Below are 15694 nucleotides of genomic sequence, written 5' to 3'. Positions count from 1 at the left end.
TACATCCCCTTAAATGAAAAGTCATGATTCAAAATCAGCAATAGAAAGAAAAATAGAAATTTACAATGCCATGAAGTTAAATGACATGTTACTAGATATGACAGACTCCATCACACAACTACTGTACATCCCCTTAAATGAAAAGTCGTGATACAAAATCAACAATGAAAAGAAAAATAGAAATTGACAATGCCTGAAGTTAAATGACATGTTACTAGATATGACAGTTTCCATTACACAGCTACTATACATCCCCTTAAATGAAGAGCCACAAAACAAAATCAACAACAGGAAGAAAAAAGAAATTTACAACACCAAGAAGTTAGATAACATGCTATTAAATGACTAATGTGTAGCTGAAGAAATGAAAATCAAGAACCTTCTTGAAGAAAATGATGCCACTGCATGATCTACGAGTCATTGAATGATTCAATCAGAAGGAAGTGTTTTGAAGAGATGAAACCGACAGAAAACAACAAAACCCATGTGATATAGTTTCTGCTGATCTTTGTTGAAGTGAGTCTCCTCCAGACAATAAAAAGATGGGTTTTGATTTTTAATCCAGAGTACTAATCTATGACGTTTGATTGTGCTTAAGCCATTTACATTTAGAGTTTAATATACATGGTTGGTACTTTGGTCCTGTCATTTTAGGAATGGGTTGTTCATTGGTTTAGTCTTCTATTGTCATTTTAGTGGGATGTTCTTCCCACTTGCCTTTGGTTTGGGTAGGTGCTATTCCTCTTCTCTGTGAAGAGAACATCTTAAAGTATCATTTGTAGGGCAGGTTTGGAAGAGGCAAATTCTTTTAGCTTTTCTTTACTGTGGAAGAATTTTATTTCATTTTCAAAGATGAAAGAAAGCTTTCCTGGATATGTTATCCTAGGCTGACAATTTTTTTCTTTTAGAATCTGGAATATGTCACTCCATTTTCTTCTGGCCTGTAGAGTTTCCTGTGAGAGATCTCCTATGAGCTTAATTGGCTTTCCTTTATATGTCAATTGATTTTTTTTCACGTGCACATTTAAGGATCTTTTCCTTATGTTCAATTGAAGAGAGCTTGAAGATCATATGTCGTGGTGAAGATCGTTTTTGATCAAGCCTGTTGGGAGTTCTGTGCCCCTCCTGGATCTTGTTTCCCAATTCTTCCTCTAGATTAGGGAAATTTTCCTTTATTATTTCATTAAATACATTTGCAAACTCAGCTTCTCTTTCTGCACCTTCTGGGACTCCCATAACTCTTATATTTGGCCTCTTAATAGTGTCTTTCAATTCTTGAATACTTTTTTTGGCCTGATCCAGCTCTGCTTCCAGCTTTTTATTTGCTTCCCCTTGATGACAGGAAATACCTTCCAATTCTGAGATTCTTTCTTCTGCTTGCTTCATTCTATTTTGAAGACTCTCCACTGTACTCTTAATTTGCTCCACTGCGTTCTTAATTTCTGATATATCAGCTCTCATTTGATACATTGCTTCCTTAAATTCTTTGAATTCTTGTATGTGCTTCTCATTGTTAATCAGAATCTTTAAAATGAGTCTTATGGATTCTGTGTGCCCCATTTTCTCGATGTCTTCCTCAGTTAACTCTGAGGTTGGCATAGGGTTTTGCTTCCTTGCAGGGGAGTTTTCGGGAATATTCATTGTGCCTTTGTCTCTTCTTTTGCTCTTGATCATTGTACTTCTGGTTAGCAGAGTCTTGAATTCCTTGGGGCAGGTTTCTAAGCTTTGTCACCCACAGGTCTACAATGCGATTTTACTTATTGCAGTTGGTACACAACTTTTTGCTTGTAGCCACTTGTGCTACTCCCTCCAGCGAGTTCTAGCTCTGGGTTCTTTTTTTTTTTTTTTTTTTTTTTTAATTATTTATTATTTAACTTCAGTAATTACATTGTATTATGTGACACAGTTACATAGATACTTGGGTTCTCCCCACCCCTCCCCAAACCCTCCCACCATGGTGGATTCCTCCACCTTGCTGCATAACCACAGCTCAAGTTCAGTTGAGATTTCCCCACTGCAAGCGTATACCAAACATAGAGTCCAGCATCTTATTGTCCCGTCAAGTTCAACGTCTTCTTAGGTATACCCTCTCTGGTCTGATGACAGAGCCAGCAGAGTATCATCCCAGTCAATTGGAAGCTCCAACATACCATCAGCAAAAATTTACATCATTATGGAATTAATTGACATAGTAATGAGTAACCAATATGTTAAAAGTAAATGCGAATTCTTATGTCAGATTTCCACCGTGGTCTCCACAGCCCCAGCTCCTGGCTCACCACTCTGCACCTCCTGTGATACCGTGCTGAGGCTTCACCATTGTCTGTACAACCTTTCTTCCACTTTCAGTTGGAGCAGGTCCCAGGATTAGAGAGACACCAGGTGTCCTATATAATTAGGTTGTTGGTGGTGCTGATCTTGTGGGAACCCGTTGGACGTTAGGTCTGGGTGCCACACGGACCTATTTTGACCAGTACGATGCCACAACTGGTATTATTTTCCTGCGGGACCAGTGCAATTCACGGAACTTAGTGAGTTCTCGTGAGGTCAGCACATGCGCAGTTCACTATTGTCCCCTGAGTCCCAAAGCTATTGCCACAGTGTACAAAATGGCGCCTGATGTACAACCACTAAGGTTCTTGATTTGCTGGCTGTCAGATCCGAGGGCTATCCCAGACCTGCCCTGGGTGGAACCCGTAGAATGCCACGTCGTTGCAGTTCACTGAGACAGAAATGAGCTCACTCCCTGCTCAGTGCATGCTCAGTCCTCTCCCTTGCCCTTTCCTCCTTGCGCAAAATGGCGCCCAATTCAGCTCTAGGGGGCTGACTGGGCTGTGAAATCCACTCTGTTCTCGTACTGCCTGTCTGAGATCTGCTGCTCTGTCTCTGCTCCTGGTCAAATCAAACGGACCAGCAGAACGGACAGTTCTTTGTCTGGGTCCACCTCCCAAGCTCCCAGTGAAAGTCCCTTCCCACCTGGTTGCTGGTGGAGTTTCGGCTGCTGTGGAGTTCAGATCGCTGTGCTGGAGTATCAGTCTCTGCAACACCACACCGCTGTGTCCACTGCTTTCCTGTGTCAGTCAGTCTCCAGGTACCCCTCTGCTATTGTTCTGTCCTTTCCTACAACCTGAAATATGTTCTCTCTGCTTCACCCTGATTGAATGTTTTTCCGTCTGTATAAACGTGTCCTTACCCTATTCCACCATCTTGATTCTCCTCATTTTTATTTTTATTTGCATTTTACTGATGGTTATATATCCTGAGCATTTTTTCCCATGTGTCTGTTGGCTATTTTTATTCTATCCTTCTAAAATTGCTGGCACATATCCTTTGCCCATTTCTTAATTTGATTCTTTGTTTTGTTGTTGTTGAGTTTCTTGAGTTCTTTGTGGATCCTGGATGCTAATCCTCTATCAGTTCCTAATTTGCAAATATTTTATCCCATTCTCTTCACTTTGTTGACAGTTTCCTTTGCAGTGTGGAAGATGTAATCCTATTTCTTTACTTTTTGTTTCAATGGCCTGTGCTTCTGGGGTCTTTTCCAAGAAATCTTTGCTTATCCTTATTTCTTGTAGTTTTCCAATGCTTTCATCTAGTAACCCAGATGTACATCAAGTGATGACTGGATAATATATGGTACTATCCATATATTATATATGGATATATGTGTGGTATATATGTGTGTGTGTGTGTATACCATGGAATACTACTAAGCCACAAGAAAGAATAGAATCTTGTGTTTTGCAACAAAAGAAATGCAATTGGAAACCATTATGCTTAGTGACATAAGCCAGTTTCAAAAGGCAAATACTGTATTTTCCCTGATCTGTGGTAACTAAGACACAGAGTACAAGGCAATATAATCTGTGTGTACAAGATTGAGATTTTGGAGCTGGTGCGGTAGCCTAGCTGCTAAAGTACTTGCCTTGAGCATGCTGGGATCCCATATGGACGCCAGTTCTAATCCCAGTGGCCTTGTTTTCCATCTAGCACCCTGCTTGTGGCCTGGGAGAGCAGTCGAGGACAGCCCAAAGCTTTGGGACCCTGCACCCACGAGGGAGACCTGGAAGACGTTCCTGGCTCCTGGCTTTGGATCAGCTCAGTTCCGGCCATTGCAGTCACTTGGGGAGTGAATCATTGGACGGAAGAGCTTCTCTCTCTCCTCTTTTCTGTATATCAGACTTTCCAATAAAAATAAATAAATCTTAAAAAAAGGATTGAGATTGTGATACTTGATTATTGTCTACAATCTTTGTACTCTTCAGGAATGTCATTTTTCTCACTTTCTATTTATTGAATTATTTACATAATGGAGTATTAAGCCCATGTTTTCAAAGTGAACGGAAAGTATGTCACTAGAACAAAAGAAGAAGAAGGAAGGAAGGAAAGAAAAAAAGAAGGAAGGTAGTTGGCCAGGGAAAGTGAGCATGAAGGGTAGGATAGGATGTATTACTATGCTCCTAAATCTGTAGTGTAAAATATGTGAAATTTGTTCACTTTTAAATTAAAATAAAATAAATTAATAAAAAATAAAAAATAAAAAGTAAAAAGTAAAAACGCTAAAGAAGTCTAACCACAGAAAGAAAGTCTAATTGAGCCCCTTATTTTACACTTCTCTCCAGTGATCATTCTTTCTAAATAATACACCACATGTTATCTATGTTTTTCTCCTGCTTTAGCTTTTTTATATTAGTTGTCACTAATTATTTTTGTGTTACCGTAATGAAATGTATTTCATGAAAAGAGAAACCTTACCTGATTATGTCCTTAATTATTGCACATATTACATACACATGTATACACATGTTTGTATGCATTGATTTCTTTGTTGAATAGGTCGTAATGCAGAGTGCCTTAATTAAGTCTAAGTGGTTTTTTTCCTAGGAAAGTACCCAGGGACTAGACTGTTGTCCTTTGGTGCTCTGTGAAGAGACTTCTCTCATGATCTCTTGCTCTGCTTTGCTTGACTGTGTTTTCCTAACTTTCCAAACTTATTTTGACATCTGCTGATAGAAATGAGTATTTCTTTCTCATGTCATATGTAACTGCAGTCACTAACTTTAAGTTTATATAGCCTCTGTCCATGCCTGATCTCTGATATCTGGCCTACTAGATCAATTTACTGTTTGTATAATTACACGCTATTTGGTAACACATCTGATGTGAGTTTCATATGTCATGCCTATTATATGGTGCTCTAAGTGCTTTCTACAGGTTAAGAAAGAAAAAAAAAACCCAAATGTACCCTAGAGCAACTACTGAGTAGACCTTGCAGACTTCATGAATACATGAGGATATACATTTTTCAAACCATCAAATGTCATATATACCACAAGACTTGAGAACAGAGACTCGCCTACTATTAAGATTTTGAACTAATGTTTGGGTCCAATGGTATCTTACTGTTGATGCTTTGACTTTTGGAGGCATTGTCACATTATTATCAGCCATTGAATGGCAAAGGCAATATTTTTATCTCTAAAATAGCCATTGAAAATATTAAAAGCTTCCCAAGAAGGCTCATAGATTTTTAAAGGAAATGAAAGATGTACCAATCTTACAGAAAACCATCTAAAGCATTTTATGTTACAAGATGTGCAGATATTTGGGTCAAAATTATGTTGCAAGAGGTTATCTTCAGGATACACTCATAAAGTATAGTAGAATGTGGGTTCAAGGTTGTGCGTTGAAGCAGTCATTAATACACAAAAGCTTTGGAAACTAAACTGCATAGGAAATCCTGGTTATGTAACACTAAGAGAAATTTCGATGATTTTTAATGTATGTTAAAGAGGAAATAAATTTACATATAATGCTTACAAAAGTTGAGATGATTTTTAAATATATATTAAAGAGGCAAATGGCTGTAACACTGATTCAAGAGCACATTTTAATAATTATGCAAAGCGTGAAATCACTAAAAATATTTGTGAACAAAAATAGAGAAGTCTATATTATAGTTGCTGGTAGTGGAAACCTCTAGGGATTGGAGTTACAAGAAATCTGTCTTTCACGGGTAAGGGAGAATATTTGAAGCATAGGGGGAACTCTTCCAGCCTACCTTCCTTTATTAACTTTTGAAATTATATCTTGCATTTTAATATATATTTGAACTTTGAAAAACATCATCCTGGCAAATCTGAAATTTCAGATATAGCAGGATTTCTTTGGATTAATGTTATCTTGTACTCCTAGTAAGACATTATGGTTAGATGGTACTGTTATTGCCTTATTGTCTCTACACAATGCAACCATAATTTATCCTTGCCTATGTCTTCTTATAATTGGATTTCAAGTAAGCCAGTTAATGTTGTTTAGCAGTTGTATTTTTCTATATACTTGCATGTATTTTATCTTTCTATCATCTATCTGATCTATTTATATCCATAGTGTATCTTATTTATCTGTTTAAATAGAAATTTAAGTACTAGATCTGTTATAAAAGACCCATTCCTTCCCATTTGGGACCTCTGGACAGTAATTAAGAATATGAGACATATTCTCAGGCTCCATGGTTATAGCAGTGCCCCCTCAAAGTCTTAGTACTATTCTATCCTCCCCAGGTATCCAAAGGTTGGCTCATTGCTGTGATGTAGTCATTGCTTACTGACAGGAAAAAACTTGGAAATATTGTCTCAGAATTTTAAGGCTAAATCCTTTCTAATGCAAAACAACCAAAAACCATATTGTGTGTGTGTGTGTGTGTGTGTGTGTGTGTGTGTGTGTATTTGTGTGTGTGTTAATAATAAAAAGAAAATACAGGAATCAGTGGCTGTTTTGTTAACATTTGCTAACCAAGTTCCTTAAATTGGAAAGAGATTGTTTTTTGCATGCTGAGAGAAGCAGAAATAGAAATTCCCATCATTGCTGAGCTCAAATGTTTGGAAACTCAGTTTAGCAAAAACAGTTAAGAAGGAGAGAAAGTTAAGCAGCCTGTATTAAGTAAGTCCTATAGAAATGCTCATGTGTTCTTTAAGACCTTTACAAAGACCCAGGGAAAGTGAAAAAGTGATTTTGTTTAACCCCAAAGGAAATTTAGGACATAGTTTTTTTTTCTCTCGGAGCTCCTGGCCAGATTTCAGCTTCCCTTCGTTTCTTCATTCATCAGTTTTTACAGAAAAGCTTGCTTGGGTTGTAGACCCCATCTCATTCCGCAGTCCTGGAAAGTGAGGTTTGTCTGTGCTGCGTGACATTGTCTTGGGGCCTAAATGCTAAGTAAGCAGGTGGTAGAAAATGCACTCTTGGCCAGTTGTTAAGTGGTTTGACTTCTAGAGTTGCCTAAGAGTATGTGAAAATCAAATGGCATAAACTATGCGGAAAAGCTTTAGAATCTGCTTAATATTATACAAATGTAAAGTTGCCATTAGGATCACATTCTGCCACATTAATTCAAAGTTCTACTAGCTTATTTGGCAACTTAATCTATGTGGGTTTCCCCCGGCCCTGTCTTGGTTACTGGCAAGGATAAAAATGTTGAAATCCTTTCCTGCTTTGAAGTTATATGTTAGCAACAGAAGTTATGTAATTTTCTGCTTATTTTTATTAGTTATGGCATTCTTTCTCCTAAAAATATTGAGTGTCTTTGTACTCTTTGGAATATCACTGATATAAATACTCCTGGCTTTGTAGGTCACCTTTTTTTTAAAGATTTATTTATTTTTATTGGAAAGTCAGATATATAGAGAGGAGGAGATATAGAGAGGAAGATCTTCCATCAGATGATTCATTCCCCAAGTGACTGCAACGGCTGGTGCTGTGTGGATCTGAAGGCAGGAGCCAGGAACTTCCTCCAGGTCTCCCACGCGGGTGCAGAGTCCCAAGGCTTTTTGCTGTCCTCGACTGCTTTCCCAGGCCACAAGCAGGGAGCTGGATGGGAAACGGGGCTGCCAGAATCAGAACTGGCATCCATATGGGATCCCAGCATGCTCAAGGCAAGTACTTTAGCCACTAGACACTGTGCTGGGCCCTGCAGGTCACTTTCTAAGTAAAGCAAAGTGTTTGCTCTGTTCTGATGGTCTGATGGTCTGATGGTCAAGGTACTGCTGGATCAATACCTTGTTGTTAGAAATTTTAACCCTGCAATTAAGTTCCTAAGGAATGGCAATTTTATAAGGAAATACTTAGTTCACAGTTCTGGAAGTTCACAAACATGACATTCTTTTGTTCTGGTGGATGAACAGCACAAGTAAGAAGAGCTAGTGTGTCGATCCAAACCATATCACCTTAGAAACAGCTGCCAATTCCAACTTAGCAGGTTCAGATTCTTGCAAGCAGTGTCTGTGAATGTCCTAATCATCAGATTTACCAGGATCGTTTATACCATTTCCTCCACTTGCAGGCGTGGGGAACATCTTACCTACAGGGAAATTACTTTGACTGACCCTATCATGGCAATTCCATGAAGGAAGTAAAATTTAACAAATCTCTCATTTTTAAGTTGGTAATTTTGTATGGTCTGTGAACAATTTCCATAAATGTACAAATGGCTCTTGGTTACCCTTGGCTGAAAGGACTAACCAGAGTCCACAGTTAAGAGAAAATGACTGGACTGATACCCTAGAATCTAATGGGCCATTTATATGTCTGTGTTTTTGTGTGTATTACCATAGGAACCTGGTAAAGGCAGAGTAGCTGGCTAAGAAATGATATTTTGTGCTCAGCTTGGTGGCCCAATGGCTAAAGTCCTCGCCTTGCAAGTGCTGGTTCATGTGCTGGCAGCACCACTTCCCATCCAGCTCCCTGTTTAAGGCCTGGGAAAGCAGTCGAGGATGGTCTAAGGCCTTGGGACCCTACACCTACATGGGAGACTTGGAGGAAGCTCCTAACTTCTGGCTTCAGATTGGCTTGGCTCTGGCCATTGCAGCCACTTGGGAAGTAAATCAGCAGGTGGAAGATCTTTCTCTCTGTCTCCCTCTCTGTAAGTCAGATGACTTTCCAATAAAAATATAAAAATAAATAAATAACTCTTAAAAAAAGAAATGATATCTTGGTGCATTTGAACTTTTACAGGAAATAGAAACTGGGTAGCTTAACAAATACTAAATCTCCAAGTGCCCTGCTCTTGGGTTTCCCTGACTCCATACCAGATATTTCTGTCATTTATAAGCTCTGGCAAGGAAAATAAGCTCCCTTGGGAACATTTTGTTAACGACACTAATGTCATTCATAGGGGTTTTACCTTTAAGGTCTAAATCTCTCTTCCCAAAAGTTTCACATTCTAACGCTACTGAGTTTTGGGTTTGGGTTTCAAAAATGGGCTTTACTGGGACACAAGCTTTCAGATGACTGTAATTTTCTTGAATGGTCCTTGCTTTAAGAAGTAACAATATTTCTGACAATTATCCCTTAGTCTGGGTTGGCTGTGTTACAGTTTAACCTTTAGAACATGTAGGAGATAGTATTATATCCACTTTTGTTTCCAGGACTTAGGAGATGAACATTTTTTTGTTTATTATCTCTTTGAGCAGTCTCTCTGAGGGTACTGAATTACAATGTTAGACATCCAGCTGCTCTGGGACTCCACGTCAATACTTTGGACCACAACATGAGCCGGTCTCCTACACTATCCTGCTAAGGACAGACATAAGTGTCGACACCTTTGTTTCTTCAGTCTAATTCATCGGCAAACTGAAGACCACTGTGTGACTTCTTTGAATACCTCATGGTACTCACAGCTTCCTATATTCCTGATATGCAGAGTCATTAGTTCTAAAATGGATGCTATTTAAGCAACTAATTTCTTTTTTCTAATTGTATAAATTTTATTTTTGATAGTTTTTACATATTTGATTGGGGTGTGAAGAGTCAAGGGCTAGAGGAAAGTGGGTGAGACCATTGTTTTGACATTCTCTTTTTTCTTTCCAGTTTCTGGGGAGAGGGGAGAGATAAGGGAAAAAGCCACACATAGCTTCCCAAATATCCCAGGGTCCCAGATGTGGGGCATGCTCCAAGGGTCCTGCTCAAGTGGTTTTGATAATTCAACAGTTCCATATTGCTGCGAACTCACCACTCCAATCTTGATGAATTCATCCAGACTCCACTGACTGACATAGTCTACCTTAGAGTCTCCATTTGCCCAGCTATTCACTGCCAACTCTTGGCTGGTATAGTTGATCAATTTATTCTGTCCTCTGTCCTCTGTCATAGTACCAGGTGAACTCGGCAGGCTTCAGTGTACTGCCCAGTTCTCCATGTCCATTTGGATATGCTGTCCATTGCTCTGTCAGAGCCACTGAGAAGATTGAGCTCTGACATGTGCATTTCATGGTGAGTCAGTGGAACATGCAATTTCCTCCATGGTTGGAGTTTTGAGTCTAGCGGTTCAGTCGGGAGGATTCCCAAAGAAACTTCATCTGAGGTGATCCCAGGCCTGGTTTTGTGTGTGCATGCCAATACAGGGTCCAACACAGTTTATTGTCTACATGCACATTGTTGCAATTGCTGGGTCAGCTGTCTCCAAACTAATTGCTACAAGGATAGTTAAATAACAAGAACAGGGAATAACAATCCTATTATTTTACTAATGAACTTTCCATTGAGTGTCAAAGAGATATTGTGGCTTGGCTTAAGAGATATTGTGGCTTGATCCAAACCTTCTTACCAAAATATTGTCTGTATGTCACCATTTTTCTTTGTAATAGCAATAATCTTTCCTCTCTAAGGAACAGTCTTTTTAATCCAGCAATTCATGTAGTTCATTGTCATTTGCCACAGTCTCTGAAACCTTAGGGCAAAATTTAATGCTCAGCTATATTAATCATGGACTTTATTTGTTCATGATTTTCTATTTCTAATTTACTCTGAATTTCTATTTTAAGCATTTCAGGGTAAGTTAGTATAAATCTTTTATGAAAGAAAGTGGGACATTAATAAACTCATGAAAATGTATTTCATTGCTAAGTTAAATTTATAACTTTGGATTAAAGTTGCTGGATAAATTATAAAGTGTAAGTATGGGCCACTAAAATTTATTCACTGTTTATCTGAAATTCAAATCAATCAGGCATTCTGTGTATTTGTTTGCTAAATCTTATGACTTTACTCTGTATGTCAACATTTTCACCTTGCTTCCCAACTATTATCTTTGGAACTTACCTTGTTTAGGGAGTTTCAACAAATATTTATAACATGAATATGTTTATATCCATAGTGAGATAGCAAAGAGGACGTGAACTGGAATTCCAAATATCTTATGTAAGCGCTGGGGGAGTGCCCTCAGCAAATGTAAGCTCTGATCTGAACTCCAGCAAAAACAAGCACACAAATAATCACAAAGCAAAAACTACTTATTTCTTGTTTCGTTCTTTTAGCTTCTTTTTGGCACCTTTCCCCAACCTTGAGATCTACTCCCATAAAGCCTTGCTCAAACTTGCTCTGAGTGTCTAGTCATTTGTGCATTAAATATATATTGAGCCTCTACCATGTATCAAACATGGTAGTCAGAGCTGGGAATTGGATCAAGTGACGAAAGATCATAGAGCAGTAAATGAAAGACTTTCCTCATACAATGAAGCTACATGATACCCTGAACCTTGTGTAGTAGTCTAGAATGAATGTCTTGTAAAGATGATTCAATTTAAACTGACAGTTTACAGATAAGTAGGAGTTTCCACTTGAATGGGTGTTGTGGGGAAGGACATTTCAGTCATCTAACAGCAAGTTAAAATTCTGGTATTTTCAGTGTGGCTGCGATGGTGGGCAGAGAACAAATGGGTTGTGTGGGTCTTAAAGGATGGCTAGAGTAATTTTTTCAAAAGTAGACACTGTAAGTGCTGAATATTTTTAAATCAAAAGTTACAATATAAAATTCTTAGAATACTTGTTGAAGCAGAGTGTGGATTTGACTGAGATAGGAAGAGTAACAGGGTTAGAAAGACTGAACAGAGTGCTGGAGAGTTACAATGAGTTACTCAGTCAGACCAGGCACATTGGAACTGATGAGTACGATTAATGCAGTTTCATTGATGGCTTTTGATGAATAAGAAGCCTTCAAGCTCTTTGGGGCTCTATGACAATGCAAACACCAATTCAATGTCTCAAATGAATTGAGATTTAATTTCCCTTCCTTAGTATACAGGATTTTCCCACCACTCCTAATGAAAGATGCTCTGTCAAAATATTTTTAAACATTTTTAAAAAAAAAAAAACTAATTCCAAACTAGGTTTAGCCAAGGTAAAATGGAGGTACTGTAAAAAAGTGTCTACATAATTTGAGCAAACTTTCTGCTATAGAAAACAAAGGAGCAGGGAAGCAGGTACAAACACTACAAAATCGGAAGGTTTAGGTTCTTCTCTTGACTGTCATTGATTAGTTGTGTGCTGATGGACAATTCCACTGATTGGTTTGATAGAATTATCACGAAAGTCTGTTGAGACAATGATGATATCATGCAATCATCACAGAATGGTTTACTCGATGAACATAAGCAGAGCCAGCATCTGTTGACTGCTTCTGCTGTATGGACTGCTCTGTACAAGGGAATTTACATAGACTATCTTATTTGAAGTTCATGGCTATCTTCTGAGGCAGTTGCTTTTAGGATACTCTGTAGATGAGAGCACTACAGTTTCATAATGCTGGAACTTGTGGTTTTCCTATGTATTCATGATCATTCTGACTATATATCCTACACCTCACATTTATTTCTGTGAAAATTCATTGAGTAAGACTTGTCAAGTCCTTATTACAGTTTGGGAATTAAGTTTGATGCTCATTGAGTTCTCCCATTTGCAAAGGAATTGCTATGGAATACTTTCATTTCTGGTGTGGAAAATAAGGTTCATATGTTTAAGCAATCACATAAAAAAGACTTAGGACTTGAGACAGAAATTATCGAACAGAACATTAAGTGCTCCGTCTAGGATTTAAAGTCAGATGTTGATTGGAACCTTGTTTATTTGGTATTATTTTCACTGGAAACTCTGTGATTTGTTACCGAAAGTCATTGCTACTATGATCAGGATGTTAACAGTTAATAGAAGCACTCTTGGGAGCATCTGAGCAAACAATGATGGCAGAGAAGAGGTAGACTTTAAAGAACGCTCAGAAATTTTCCTGACCTGTGTTCATAATGCTCCCTGCTATTACAGTAACACATCAAGTGCTGTCTGACACCCAGCTTCATGGAGTGAATTCTGATCAGTGTTATATGTTATAGCAAAGATGTTCCAACTTACCAGGCTTAAAAATCACAGAGAAATTGGCAGAAATCTAGACTTTCTGGCTTAGTCTGCAGGGATTTTCACTTTGGGGGCAAGTGCTCTGATGAAGGAATTTATGAATCATATTTTCAGAAAAGCTGACTATATCCTTTTCTGTCCTCTGTCATCATAATAATTCACAATTAATTATATTAGACGGTTTTTGGAGGGTTGGAATAAGGAAGACAGCACACGTGATCCCCACTACAGATGAAGAAATGCTTGCATTTGGATTTTATTTCGGGGTCTCATTTTTTTCTAGTGACTTCTTGGTGAATTGTGATATATAGCTTACATCAATAGTTCTGGAATTGCCACTGTGTGAACCTAAGCAGTTCCAGTATGTCACAACCAAGTGGATTAGTTGTATGTATGGGATATGTAGGTGATACGAATGTCAGAACTACATAAAAATCTACATGTAAAAAAGAGAAAGGGAAAGGCAGACATAATCACTATCTGGGAAATGTGGGTTGTTTGTGAATGGGCTTAGGCACAGGTATAAAGTTGTGAACCATAAAATCAATCCACTGAGATTTTGAAATATGTGCTGAATTCAAATTTGTTCTGATTAAGCTAACGTCTTGAAATAGATCATCTTAGTTTCTTGAATGCTCATAGTTTTAAGCCTAAGTTGTATTATACATGGAAAGAAATGAAACTATTTACATGCTTTTAAAAAAAGATTTATTTTATTGGAAAGTCAGATTTACAGAGAGAAGGAGAGACAGAGAGAAAGATCTTTCATCTACTTGTTCACTCCTCAAGTGGCTGCAATGGCTGAAGACGAGTTGATCTGAAGCCAGGAGGCAGGAGTTTCTTATGTGTCTCCCATGCTAGTTTTGGAGCCCAGGGCTTTGGAGCATCCTCGACTGCTTTCCCAGGCCATCAGCAGGAAGCTGGAAAGGACATGGAGCAGCTGGAATATGAACTGGTGCACATTTGGGATCCCAGCACATGTAAGGTGAGGACTAAGCCCACTGAGCCATCAGGTTGAACCCTTTTCCATTTTTTTTTTTAAACCAGAAAAAGCTCTTTAAGCTTTGTGCAGTGGCAGTATTGCAACCAATGAGGTTTATCCGAGGCAAAATTATTGCTAATTGAAAACTTTTCCCAGAAAAAGATTTTTTTCTCTTATTCTGACATGAAAGAACATAAATGGTTTCAATAAGTTGTTACTGAACTAGCTGCGGCTATGATAAGTGACTTAAAACACATACTTGGGCCTGGCATTGTGGCATAGCAGCCTGATCTGCCTGTGGCACGGGTATGCCAAGTGAGCACTGGTCATGCCTTAGCTGCTCCACTTCTGATCCAGCTCTCTTCGAATGACCTGGGAAGGCAACAGAGGATGGCCCAGTTCCTATGGATTCTGCATCCATGTTGGAAACCTATAAGATGCTTCTGGCCTCCCAACTTACTAATTAAATTCTATAGGGGTGAGTATGTCAGTAACAGACTATTTTGTTTGGTACTATCTACAGTTTAGGCCTAAATTTTGATTAAACTTAGCATTCTTATTTAAATCAGTTTTATAACATTTTATGAATATTCTCATGGAGTAAGTTTATATTCATTATTCAATTGTTTTTGGAATGACTAGACATGAAAGTAGTGCTTACAGCATCTGTATAGTCTTGAATATTACAGAGTCAATATTGTAACTGGAGAACATTTCAGAGCAGCCTTTATTTGTGGAATACTTATTGTATGTTTGACTTTGAGAAATATTTATTGAGTCTCTTTTATTTACAAGAGTTGTGTGTATTAGTTAAGTATTCATTAATGTAACGGAATCTCTCAGACCTGCTACATTGTGAAAAAAAAGAGTTTTATTTGTAGTCTTTTAGGGGTAAGTTTAAGACCTGGAAAATGCATTGGCATGGTGTCTGATGAGGGTCACAGAAGGTAATAACAGAACATGTGTGAAGTATCACTTAATCATCCTTTGATAAGTTAGATCAGAATTATATCCTAACTTCATATTCCTGCAGAATGCTTAGAAATATGAAAAATTACCTTTGTAGTTTTAGGTACATGGAAAGCTATGAATACAATATAAATGTGTGTGCCCTATACACAAACATGTAGAAAATGACTTGGAAATACATCAAAATGTCAATGACAGGGGCTGAACTTTATTATTCATTGGAAAAAATATAAATTAAGATAGCTGATAAAAAAAAGTATTTATGTTTGATGAAAGTTTACTCACAAAAAAAGAGTAAAGTGAAAAAGACATAGAAAATTTTGGTGAGATATGGAGAAATAGAAGCCACACTGTGTTAATAGGAGTGTAAATTTTGAAAACCCATTTTGCAGCATCTCCTATATTTAATGTACTCACATCCTATGATCAGCAGTTCTACAATGAAATGTTTGCATCAAGAACAAATGTGTATGAATATATATATGAGTATCTGTATGTATAGTTTAAATACAAAATATGTACAAAAACACTCATAGTGGAATTATTTACAGTTCTGCCAAGCCA

At 37.9% G+C, this 15694-nt stretch overlaps 1 non-coding gene across 1 annotated transcript; it reads left to right on the top strand.

The window, feature by feature from the left end:
- Positions 1-14239: 14239 nt before the first annotated feature.
- LOC118758913 (U4 spliceosomal RNA) lies at positions 14240-14381 on the top strand. Its single transcript, XR_004995868.2, has one exon. It is a non-coding gene; the product is annotated as a U4 spliceosomal RNA (small nuclear RNA).
- The last annotated feature ends 1313 nt before the right edge of the window (positions 14382-15694 follow it).

This window comes from Ochotona princeps, chromosome 3 (assembly GCF_030435755.1).
Source record: "Ochotona princeps isolate mOchPri1 chromosome 3, mOchPri1.hap1, whole genome shotgun sequence".
NCBI lineage: Eukaryota > Metazoa > Chordata > Mammalia > Lagomorpha > Ochotonidae > Ochotona > Ochotona princeps.
This window is presented reverse-complemented; position numbering and strand designations above follow the sequence as displayed.